General features: G+C 42.0%; 1 long non-coding RNA gene across 1 annotated transcript; it reads left to right on the top strand.

Annotated features, from left to right (window-relative positions):
- The first annotated feature begins 8966 nt into the window (after positions 1–8966).
- Positions 8967–12032, top strand: LOC125457494 (uncharacterized). The gene is made up of 3 exons (XR_007248647.1): positions 8967–9047; positions 9236–9313; positions 11813–12032. It is a non-coding gene; the product is annotated as an uncharacterized LOC125457494 (long non-coding RNA).
- Positions 12033–12440: the final 408 nt, after the last annotated feature.

The raw sequence follows: 12440 nt of genomic DNA, 5'->3' as shown, positions 1-12440 counted from the left end.
TTACTGGTCAGGTGCTGGTCAAAATATTGTTGTCAAACAATTTAATCCAGTTCAGAAAGCATCACCTCTCAGCATTCCTGTCATAAGCACTTATGTATACAATTCATAATGTTCTCCAGTTAAGGTAATTTTAAAAAGCCATCTCTTTGTGCAATCTTCTTGATTCAAAGTTGATTCTTAAGTTTTTTAGTGCCCATAGTCCAAAAGTAAAAGAAATTTAAAAAAAGCCACAGAATAAAAGGATCTGGAGCAAAGTGGATGCAAAATTAACTGAGGAATTATAAACAGACAGTAATGGTTATTGATTATTTTTTAGGGATGGAAGATGGTTTGAAGTAGTTTGCCAGGAGGTTATCCTTCTATAAATCAGAGAACAATTTCAAAGTTTGAGGATGTTATAGCATTTGGGAGAATTGTAAATTGTGAGGAAAACAGCGTAGAAACTCAAAAGAACGTTGATGTGTTGGTGGAATGTGAATTACCCCCACAGAGGCCAGTATTCTGTCACAGGTCACCCTTTATTTATATGCGGAGAGAACTTGACACTGATCCAGCTCCCTCAGAGCCAGCTCTCAGAGTGAACAGAACCTCTGACATGCCTATTTATATCTGTCAGCCAGGGCTCCCTGATTGGACCAGATTAACAGCCCCAATCAGGGAACTCAAATTTGATCTGACCTCAATACAGTTGCTTCAGAATGGGTGGATATTTGGCAGATGAAGTTCAATGCAGGGAAATGTGAGGTGATATAGAGGCTTACAGTATGGAAACAGATCCTTTGGATCTGTTTTACCTTAATTTAGGTTAAACTTCCTTAGCTTCAAATTACCCCTTCAGAGCATTTTCGCTGACCAGACATCCCAATCTGAACTTCTTGCATTTGACCAGCATTTGGCCCCTATCCCTCTAAACCCTTCCTGTTCATATAGATGTCCAGAAGTCTTTTAAATGTTGTAATTGTAACCACCCCCAACACTTACTCTGGCAGCTCTTTCCATACAGGAGTCACCCTCTTGTGTGAAAAAGTTAGCCCTCAGGTTCTATTTATATCTTTTCCCTCTCATCTTAAACCTATGCCCTCTCATTTTGGACTTACCCACCCTCAAAAAAAAGGACCTTGGCTATTCACCTTTTCCATGTCCCTCATGATTTTATAAACCTCTACAAGATCACCCCTCAGCCTTTGATACTCCAGGCCCCAGCCTATTCAGCTTCTTCCTATAGCTTAAATCCTCAAGTCCTGGCAACATCCTTTTAAATCTTTTCTGCACAGTTTGACAGGGTGATCAGAATTGTACACGGTATTCTAAAAGTGTTCTCACTAACATCTCCTACATGACTCCCAAATCTTAGACACAAATGTTCTGACTAATGAAGGTAAGTGTGCCAAACATCTTCTTCATCAGCTTGTCTGCCTTGAAGATGCTACCACATGATATAACTTACAGGTCTGATATTGTGAAGGATCTATTAGCTATGGTAAAAGCAGATATTCCTCCTTAATGCAATCATGTATAAAATGACCGAACTGCTCAGTAGAGGTTATAAAGCATAGTCCAGCTGACTAAGCATTCTGCGAGAATAAAGTTACAGCCCATGAAATGCTTCACTTCTTCACCAGCATGCACATGAGGATTACTACCTTTCTGGTACACTTTACTGACATAGCTTTCAATAGCAATTGTAAGTTACAGTATTTATTGCTAAATACATCGCCTTGTGACTGATTCCTCACCATATCCAGTAGTTTATAAGGCTGACTAGGTACAGCATTATAAATGCTTTGGCAATCAGTAAACCAGTGGCAAGGCAGATAAGTACCTGAAGTTTATTCTTAAAGTGCAGAGGCTACCTAGTTAAAATGTGTAATAACATTTAATTGAGTATGGACGCATGATTTGAGACAATTCTAAGCTGCAATGTATTTAATGAAGCTTTTGAAAAGAGTTAGAGTGATCTTGAATGATAATAAGACTATTGCATTTGCCATGAGTAAGTTTTAAGTATTGCGTGGCTAATTTTGGAAATCTTACCTTAATAACAATGTGGACTTTTGGAGTGTGAATAAAATACAAGAAGACACCTGATTTTTGGAATTGACTGAATTAATGCTTATAGCATGAAATAGTACTTGGAATGCAAAGGTTTTATTTGACCAAAGCAATATTTGTCTTATTAGACCCAATAGTTTCCACAAACTGGTGCACCAGTGTCCCAGAAAAGGATTTCCTTTCACATTACACATTAAGCTACAGCCAGAGGTGTCTCCCTGTGTTGAAGCTGTAATGTACGGAATCATTCTATACTCTTTATTTAGTAACCTGCTTGGCTTGTCTGAGACTTTTCAATGTTTTTGATTATTTGCCTATGTTGCCTTCTACATGAATGGTCTTGATTATTTTGTCTCCCAAAGCAGCAGACTCAGGAGAAGGTTATCTTAACTTTTTTTGGGATTAACTGGCAAGTGTAAAAGTTCACTTTCTGCCCATCATCAAGCAGAATATTGATGTTAGATAAATGGATATGAAGCAATGGTTCACTCTTAAAAGTGAGTGATTACAACAGATTGTTAATATTGAACTCAAAAATATTTACTTTCTGTGTTATAGACACCTTTGAATCAGTTTAGTTGAAAAGCATTGATTGTCAAAAGGTTGATACAAGTATTTGTAAATATATTTACATTATTTACAATGCATTTCCATTGATCCTATAATGTGATTCCTTCTGCTCCCGCTCAGATTTTCCATTATGGATAAAGGGCTTCTCTGTGCTCACCCGAATGCACGCTGGGTCACAAAAAGGAAAAAAAAAATTAAGTAAGTAGCAAATTGTCTATCAAGTTAGCACAATTGGTAGTGACTAACAAGAGGTTATAAGTTCCGTCAACAGTAAAGTTTAACATAAATGTTAGTCTAAAATATAAGACTATTTGTACACATCATATTTAGCTTTTATGTTCATGTGATTTCACATTTCGAGTATGTGTTAGAGATAATAGGAACTGCAGACGCTGGCAAATCTGAGATAACAAAGTGTGGGGCTGGATGAACACAGCAGGCCAAGCAGCATCTGATGAAGGGTCTAGGCCCGAAATGCCTGCTTTTGTGCTCCTGAGATGCTGCTTGGCCTGCTGTGTTCATCCAGCTCCACACCTTGTTATCTCGGATTCTCCAGTATCTGCAGTTCCTATTATCTCTGACATAGCTTTTAACTTTCATCTATTTCTGGACTCAATTGTTATTCATCAAATGTACACATGCATGTTGTATTATTGTTTTTTTTACATGAAGTTTCAAACAAACTCATACTCTTGTTAACTGAAGAAAGCATAGATTAAATGGTATCAGAGATAATGGGAACCGCAACTTTCCCCCCACAGTGATCGAGAACGCCCTTGACCGCGTCTCCCGCATTTCCCGCAATACATCCCTCACACCCCGCCCCCGCCACAACCGCCCCAAGAGGATCCCCCTCGTTCTCACACACCACCCTACCAACCTCCGGATACAACGCATCATCCTCCGACACTTCCGCCATTTACAATCCGACCCCACCACCCAAGACATTTTTCCATCCCCACCCCTGTCTGCTTTCCGGAGAGACCACTCTCTCCATGACTCCCTTGTCGCTCCACACTGCCCTCCAACCCCACCACACCCGGCACCTTCCCCTGCAACCGCAGGAAATGCTACACTAGTCCCCACACCTCCTCCCTCACCCCTATCGCAGGCCCCAAGATGACATTCCACATTAAACAGAGGTTCACCTGCACATCTGCCAATGTGGTATACTGCATCCATTGTACCCGGTGTGGCTTCCTCTACATTGGGGAAACCAAGCGGAGGCTTGGAGACCGCTTTGCAGAACACCTCCGCTCAGTTCGCAACAAACAACTGCACCTCCCAGTCGCAAACCATTTCCACTCCCCCTCCCATTCTCTAGATGACATGTCCATCATGGGCCTCCTGCACTGCCACAATGATGCCACCCGAAGGTTGCAGGAACAGCAACTCATATTCCGCCTGGGAACCCTGCAGCCATATGGTATCAATGTGGACTTCACCAGTTTCAAAATCTCCCCTTCCCCTACTGCATCCCTAAACCAGCCTAGTTCGTCCCCTCCCCCCACTGCACCACACAACCAGCCCAGCTCTTCCCCCCCACCCACTGCATCCCAAAACCAGTCTCTGCCTCCCTAACCGGTTCTTCCTCTCACCCATCCCTTCCTCCCACACCAAGCCGCACCCCCAGCTACCTACTAACCTCATCCCACCTCCTTGACATGTCCGTCTTCCCTGGACTGACCTATCCCCTCCCTACCTCCCCACCTATACTCTCTCCACCTATCTTCTTTACTCTCCATCTTCGGTCCGCCTCCCCCTCTCTCCCTATTTATTCCAGCTCCCTCTCCCCATCCCCCTCTCTGATGAAGGGTCTAGGCCTGAAACGTCAGCTTTTGTGCTCCTGTGATGCTGCTTGGCCTGCTGTGTTCATCCAGCCTCACATTTTATTATCTTGGAATTCTCCAGCCACTGCAGTTCCCATTATCTCTGATACTTTTTGAAAGGATTGTTTATGTGTTTCTGAGAGAAGCATGTTGCCTGATACAAATTAAAGCTTAAAAAGAAGTTGGTGTTTTATCTTAAGATTGTGTTGATTCTCGATCTCTTTCTTTTGCCTTACAGATCTACGGCCTGGCACTGTTCCCGTCAACTGCTGCAAGTCTGTTTCCCCAAAGGAGGGTCCTTTTACCATCACAAGATACAGGATTCAGCCGATGCTTAAACCTTGTGTAAAAGCTGTCATGTAGGTGCATTGTTCAAAAACAAATTGTCTGTTCTATAATATGCAATCAACTTAAATCATAGTAAGTTAATCTTGAAGGAACAAAATCAGTTTTGTTATCATCAAACTACATAGGGGATAATTGACTGATGCAAAGTGGTTTCCATAATAAGCTGACTTGCACACAGTCTGACAAAAGCTGCTATGTTGTTGGGTTAAGTGGCTAAGTGGCTTCTCATTTTTTAAAAATTTCTCATACTTTAGGAAATTGAAGTTTCAATCCAACAACAACATCATAAACTGCATCCCCTGCTCAAATGATTTACAAATACCTCTCAAACCTTGAATTTGAACTTTAAACGCCAAGCTTTTTGAAAGCAACAGTGGATGTCTGGTTTCTGAGGAGCTGCCTGCAGAAGTTTGTGGAGAAGAAATCTCGGAAGCTTTTGGTGCTTAGTGTGGTCCTGATCTTTAATATGTTCGTTTGTTAAATAAGATAAAGCAGTTCCTCTGTTAATTCAGTGTCAAAATGCACACTCTGTATGGTACTCAGTTATCTAGACCACATCTGATGTAATTCAAGCAGAGTGTCTTGATTTGACTTCTGATGGCTATGCTAGAGAGTCTGAAGAAAGCAGCAGTTATACTTTAGTGTCTGATGTTACATGCTGCATCAAGCCTTGTTCTGATATTATCCATTCAGAGATATGGTTAATTGAGGGAATTCTGAGTAGTAGCAAATTAAAAGTTGAAACATAAACTGCGGCATAGACTAGTGGTCAACCAGAAGATTGAAAGAGTTTTAAAAGCTCACAAAAGATGACCAATGAAAATTAGCCAGCAAATAATATAAAAACGGACAGTAAGACCATCTTAAAATATATGAAAAGAAGAAAGAAGCCAAAGTGGACATAGGCCCCTTACAGATTGACAGTGGAGAATAATTTTTGTGAGCAGCAAAAAGGCAAAGCAGCTGAGTAAATACTAAGTATCAGTCTTCATAGTCGGAGAAGTCAATAGGATTTAAAAATACTAAACAATGTTGCAAAATGTAAGGAGGAATCAAATACCACAAACTATAATGGGGGAAAAAGAATGATAAGGAAACTAATGGGGTAAAGTTGGTATATCCCCTGGATATTACATCCTAAGATACAAAACGAAGTAGCTACAGAGATTGTAGATGTACTGCTAGTAATTTTCCAGGAATCCTTATATTCTGCAAATTGGGAAAATATTAGGCCTATTGTAAAGAATGTAATAGCAGAGCATTCAGAAATGCATACAATAAGCAAGCAATTAACATGCTTTCACAAATAGAAAACTATGCTTGACAGATTGATTAGAATTATTTGATGAGGATAAACTGGGAAGAACCAGTAGATGCAATGTAATTGGATTTCCAAAGGCATTTTATAAGGTACAGCACATAGGCCTACTTAATAAGAGCCACTGGTGTTGGGGTAGTATATTAGCAGGGATAAATTATTGACTACGTAATAGATGTTACACATTTGGAATAAAAATGGCGTTTTTAGCATGGAAAACTATAACTAAGGGTATACCACAGGGATCAAAACTAGGGTCAAAATTATTTGTGGTGAAATAAGTCAGTTCAAGTATATAACATATATTCATGATTTGGATGAGGAAAGCAGATGTATGATTATCGACTCTCAGAGGGCTCAAAGAGTCTGCAAAGTGACCTTGACATTTGTGAGGACAGCATGAAACAGGCAGATATGCTCAAACAGGTTGATGTTAGGAAGGAAGATATGGTCGAACTTTTGTAAAACATGAGGATGGATAAGATTATGATTATTTGGAAAATCACAGTTTGATTAGAAATAGTCAGTGAGGGGCAGGTCATGCCTCACAAGCCTTATTGAATTCTTTGAGGATGTGACAAACCTCATTGATGAAGGCAGAGCAGTGGATGTCGTGTATATGGATTTTAGCAAGGCATTGGATAAGATTCCCCATGGTAGGCTCAAGTAAGGAGGCATGGGATTCAGGGAAATTTGGCTGTCTGGATACAAAACTGGCCATCCAATAGAAGACAGAGGGTGGTAATAAATAAAAAGTATTCAGCCTGGAGCTTGGTGGCCAACTCTGTTCTGGGATCTCTGCTCTTTGCGATCTTTATAAATTACTTGGCTGAGGAAGTGGAAAGGAGGTGTAGTAAGTTTGCCGATGACATGAAGGTTGGTGGAGTTCTGGATAAGTGTGAAGGGCTGTTGTAGGTTGAAATGGGACATTGACAGAGTGCAGAGCTGGGCAAAAAGTGGCAGCTGGAATTCAACCCAGAAAAGTGTGAAGTGTTTCATTTTGAAAGGTCGAATTTGAATGCAGAATACAGGGTAAATGGCAGGATTCTCGGCAGCGTGGAGGAACAGGGGGATCTTGGGGTCCACGTCCATAGATCCCTCAAAGTTGCTACCTAAATTGACAGGGTTGTAAAGAAGGCGGATGTGTTGGCTTTCATTGGCAGGGGAATTGAGCTTAAGAGCTGTGAGGCTATAAAACCCTGATTAGACCACACTCGGAATATTGTGTTTAGTTCTGGCCGCCTCATTATGGGAAGGATGTGGAAGCTTTAGAGAAGGTGCAGATGCAATTTACCAGGATGTTGCCTGGACTGGAGGGCAGGCCTTATGAGGAAAGGTTGAGAGAACTAGGGCTTTTTCATTGGAATGAAGAAGGATGAGAGGTGAGTTGATAGAGGTCTACAAGATGATGAGAGGCATAGATAGAGTGGATACCTAGAGACTTTTCCCCAGGGCTGAAATGATATGAGGGGGCGTAATTTTAAGGTGATTGGAGGAAGGTATGGGGAGATGTCAGAGATAGGTTTTTGACACAGAGAGTGGTGGGTGTGTGGAATGTGCTGCCGGCAGTGGCAGTGGCGTCAGATACATTAGGGACATTTAAGCGACTCTTGGATAAATACATGGATGATAGTATAATATAGGGTATGCAGGATAGTTTGATCTTAGAGTAGGATAATAGATCGGCACAACATTGTGTGCTGAAGGCCTGTACTGTGCTGTACCATTCTATGTTTTATGTTCTATGTTCAAATAAGTAGGCAGAAACTTGATCAATGGAATATAATCAGGGAAGAAAAATAAGTTAGCCACCATTGCAGGAAGAACAAAGGAGTTGAATAATGTTTATATTGAGATACACTGCAAATAGCTACAACACAGAGGGATTTAGGAATCTTCATACATGAATCACAAAAAGCTGGCATACAGATTCACCAGTATGGGAGGCAAATGAATGCTGGCTTTCAAAGGAAATGGAGTATAAAAATACAAAAAGCATGCTAAAGTTAAACAAGGCGCTTGTCAGGCCAGAATGCTGTGAACAGTTTTGGTTCCCTTATGTAGAAAAAAAAATAGATTAGCATTGAAGGTGGTCCAGAGAAGGTTCACCAGGTGAATCTAAGTTGTGACGGGATTTTCTTAAAAACTGAGCTTAGGTAGTGTGGGCCTGTACTCATTGGAGTTTAGAAGAATGAGAGGCGAGCTTATTGAAACATATAAGCTGCTAAGAAAGCTTGACAGGGTAGATGCAGAGAGGTTTCCTTTCCTCTTGTGGAAAGTGTGGGGCAGGAAGGTATAATGTCAGAGTGAGCAGTCATTCATTTAAGATCAAGATATATGGAAAATAAGCATCTTGCTGCTTACTAGTGAAAATATCGTCTTGTTGTTAATGCTTGGTTGGAGAGTGGAACTTATTGCTCTTGACATCGAGAGACTTATTGAATCAAATTGATGCATAAATCATTCTTAGGGACCTTGACAGAAAATAAGCTGCTTCCCCACGTGGGAAAGACAATGCCTAGAACATAACCTCAGGCTAAGGAGTTGCCCCTATAAGAAAGAGATGAGGAGGAATTTCCTATCTCAGAGGTTAGTGAATCTGTGGAACGTTTTCTGCCAACAACTGTTTAGGTGGGTCATTAAGAAAAATAAAGGCTGCGGTGGACAGATTTTAATCAGTAAAGGAATCAATTGTTATGAGGAAAAGGAAAGTCGAAGTGAGGTTTATCAAAGCAGCCATGATCTCATTGAATGGTGGAGCAGACTTGATTGGCTAAACAGTGTACTTCCCTTCCTCTCATCTTATGGTCTTAAGTTCCTTACTGGCCATTTCATGAAACTTTCTGAACCTTCATACTAAGCCTCTCATTGTTCAGGGGCTGGGAAGATTCTATCCAGCATTACTGGCCAAGATGGATTTAGTGAAACAGGTTAGAAGGAATTCATTTGGAAATAATGGTCTTTTCTTTGTAATTAACAACTTACTCCGAAACATATCATTTCTATGTGTCACTTGCAAATCATGAAGCAGATATCTTCATATTTCCGTTAAAAGGGGAACTTCACACCACAGTTGATTTATTTGTTCAGCAAATTGCTATAATTTATTTCTTGTTAGATTCTACACCAAAGAGGAGGGGCCAATTTGTGCCCACCCTAAAGCAAAATGGGTCCAGAAGAAGATCAAACAGCTGCGGTGAGTAGGGCATGCCTACTTTGAAGTGCCATTTTACGCTGGTTTATCTGCCATTGCTGGTAAGATTCAAAACTGCCTCATAACAATAGGGGAGCTACAATTTAATGTTAAAAATGCTCAACTGCAACACTTCCAAAATATGAATTTCATTAATTTTGCTTGATAAATGTAAGTCATGGGGAATTAATGGTCGCTATTTAGCCTACTTAATTCTAAAATTGATGGTGGTTCAACAATGAGAAAACAAGGACTGCAAATGCTGGATTCGGAGATAACACAGTATGGAGTTGGAGAAACACAGCAGGCCAGGCAGCATCAGAGGAGCAGGAATGTTGACGTTTTGGGTCGGGAGCTTTTTTCAGAAATGGGGAGGGAGAAGGGAGCTGGGAAATAAATAGAGAGAGGAGGGGTGGGACTGGGAAAATTAGATGGAATGGTGACAGGTGAATGCAGTAGGGACTGGTGGGGATTAGTCAGTGGGATGGTTGGCGTGGATAGGTGGTTGAAAAGATGGACGGGCTGTGGCAGGTCAAGGAGGCTTGGACATGGGATGAGGCTGAGGGTGGGAAATTTTAAAACTGGTGAATTCTATGTTTAGGCCATGGGGCTGTAGGCTCCTAAGGTGGAACATGAGGTGCTGCTCCTCCAGTTTGTGGGTGGCATTGTTGTGACACTGGAGGAGGCCCAGGATGGACATGTCACCCAGGGAGTGGGAGGGAGAGTAAAAATGGTTCACGACTGGAAGAACATATCATGCACAGAACGCAGATGCTCTGCAAAATATTCTCCGAGCCTAAGCTTGGTCTCACCGCTGTGAAGGAGGTCACATCGGGAGCAACAGATACAGTAGCCCAAGTTGACGGAAGTGCAGGTGAACCCCTGTCTGATGTGGCAGGTTTTTTTTGTGCCTTGAATGGGAATGAGTGAGGAGGTGCAGGTGCAGGTGTACTTCCTGCGGTTGCAAGGAAAGGTGCTGGGTTTGACGGGGGCCAGGGATGTCAGTGGGTAGTGTGTAGTGGACAAGGGAGTTGTGAAGAGAGCAGTCCCTACAAAAGGCTGATAGGGGTGGGGAGGGAAATATCTCTTTGGTTGTGGGGTTGGATTGTAGGTGGCGGAGCTTGGTACGCTTGATATGAAGGTTGGTGGGGTGATATGTGAGGAAACGGGGATTCAGTGTTTATTTTTATTGGGGGAAGGGATTTTGAGGACTAAAAGTACGGGAAACACAAGAGATGCGGTTGAGGACATTTTCAATCACCGGAGAGGGGAAGTAGGAGGACATCTGCGATGTGCGGGAGTGGACCACCCCATCTTGGGAGCAGACGTGGCAGAGTCGGAGGAATTGGGAGTAGGGGAATATATCCTTGCAGGAAGCTGGGTGAGAGGAGGTGTAGTCAAGGTAGCTGTGGGAGTCAGTGGGGTTGAGATGGATGTCCGTTTCAAGGCAGTCACCAGAGGTGGAGACAGAGAGATCCAGGAAGGAGAGGGAGGTATCTGCGATGGCCCAGGTGAATTTGAGTTTGGGGTGAAATGTGTTAATAAAGTTGATGAACTGTTCAAGCTCCTCGTGGGAGCACGAGGCAGCGCTGATACAGTAATCAATGTAGCAGAGGAAGAGGTGGGGTTAATGCCAGTGTAGCAGTGAAAGAGGGACTGTTCATGTATCCTACAAAGAGGCAGGCATAGCTCCCATGGCCAACCCTTTAGTATGTAGGAAGTGGGAAGAATTAAAGGAGAAGTTGTTAAGGGTAAGGGTGTCAGTGGAGGGGGAATGGTTAGGCTTGTGGGAGAGGAAGAAGCAGAGAATTTTTAGGTTATCCACATGGGAGGTACAGGTGTACAGGGACTGGATGTCCATAATGAAGGTGAGGTGTTGGGGGCCAGGGAATTGGAAGTCTTGGAGTAGGTGGAAGGCTTGGGTGGTGTCCCAGGCATAGGTGAGGAGTTCCTGGACCAAGGGGGTAAAAGCAGAGTCAAGGTAAGTGGAGAAGAGTTCAGTGGGCCAGGAGCAGGCAGAGACAATGGGTCAGCTAGCACATTTGGGTTTGTGGATTTTGGGAAGGAGATAGAAGCAGGCGGTGCGGGGTTGGGGAACGATGAGGTTGGAGGCTGTGGGTGGGAGGTCACCTGAGATGATGAGGTTATGAATGCTTTGAGAGCTGATGACTGAGGGGGCGGTAGTAGAAAGTGTCAAAGTGTTGGCACCTGGCCTTGACGATGTAAAGGTCAGTTGGTTAAGTCCTACCCATTGTAAACCACCATCTGTCCTATTCGAGAGGCACCAATTCTAGTGTACGCAGCAATATTGCAGCAGTATTTATAAGTACACTGAAACTCAGCTTCCCCCTCCAGTACATAGTGATACATTACCATTGTTTGCTCTCTATATTGCAATTCCTGCTCCAACAGGTAGAATGCAGGATAACCGCAGAACATAAGCATTTTAATTGGTCTTTAATGAATCATTCAGTTTCTGAAATCTTATTCTTTACTAAACAGGTCTGCCACTCACAAATGATTTTCTTCACCAAAAATGAAGAGAAGTGAAGAATCTGGCAAAGGTTTTCTGGCAAAAATGACTGCTCAGTGTTATAATCTTTTCTCACTCACCCTCTTTAAATCAGTCATATGCTTTTTTTTAAATGTACTCTTGAAATTGACAGATTGCTGTAACAACTGTCAGAATGTTGACCAATCAATGTGGTATAAAATATACAGAGAAGCAGGAAATATTATCTATCCATCATATTTAAAAGTAAATTCTATTAAAATAGATATATAGACAGCAAAAGGCATTATTGGTTATTACGACATTGTAGAGAATCAGCAAGTGCAATGCACAACATTGTACACATTTATGAGAAGTGTTCCTGTTTGGGAATGGTGAAAACAGCTTTTTGCTTTTCCTTCAGTTAAAAGTACAGTGCACCCCATTTTGTTTCTCCAAACTACAGTGATCAACATAAAATCAACATACAGCCATCATGAACAATGTAGTCCATAGGAGTCAAAAGATTACTACGGTAGTTACTATCACCACCTCTTGTAAATGATCAGTAGGTTAGTATTGTAGGTGTTCAAATGTACATCCTAAAAGTATTCAGAGTAAGGATACCATGACACCTGA

Source organism: Stegostoma tigrinum, chromosome 14 (assembly GCF_030684315.1).
Source record: "Stegostoma tigrinum isolate sSteTig4 chromosome 14, sSteTig4.hap1, whole genome shotgun sequence".
Classification (NCBI taxonomy): Eukaryota; Metazoa; Chordata; class Chondrichthyes; order Orectolobiformes; family Stegostomatidae; genus Stegostoma; species Stegostoma tigrinum.
Note: the sequence above shows the minus strand (reverse complement) of the source record. Positions and strands in the feature narration are given on the sequence as shown.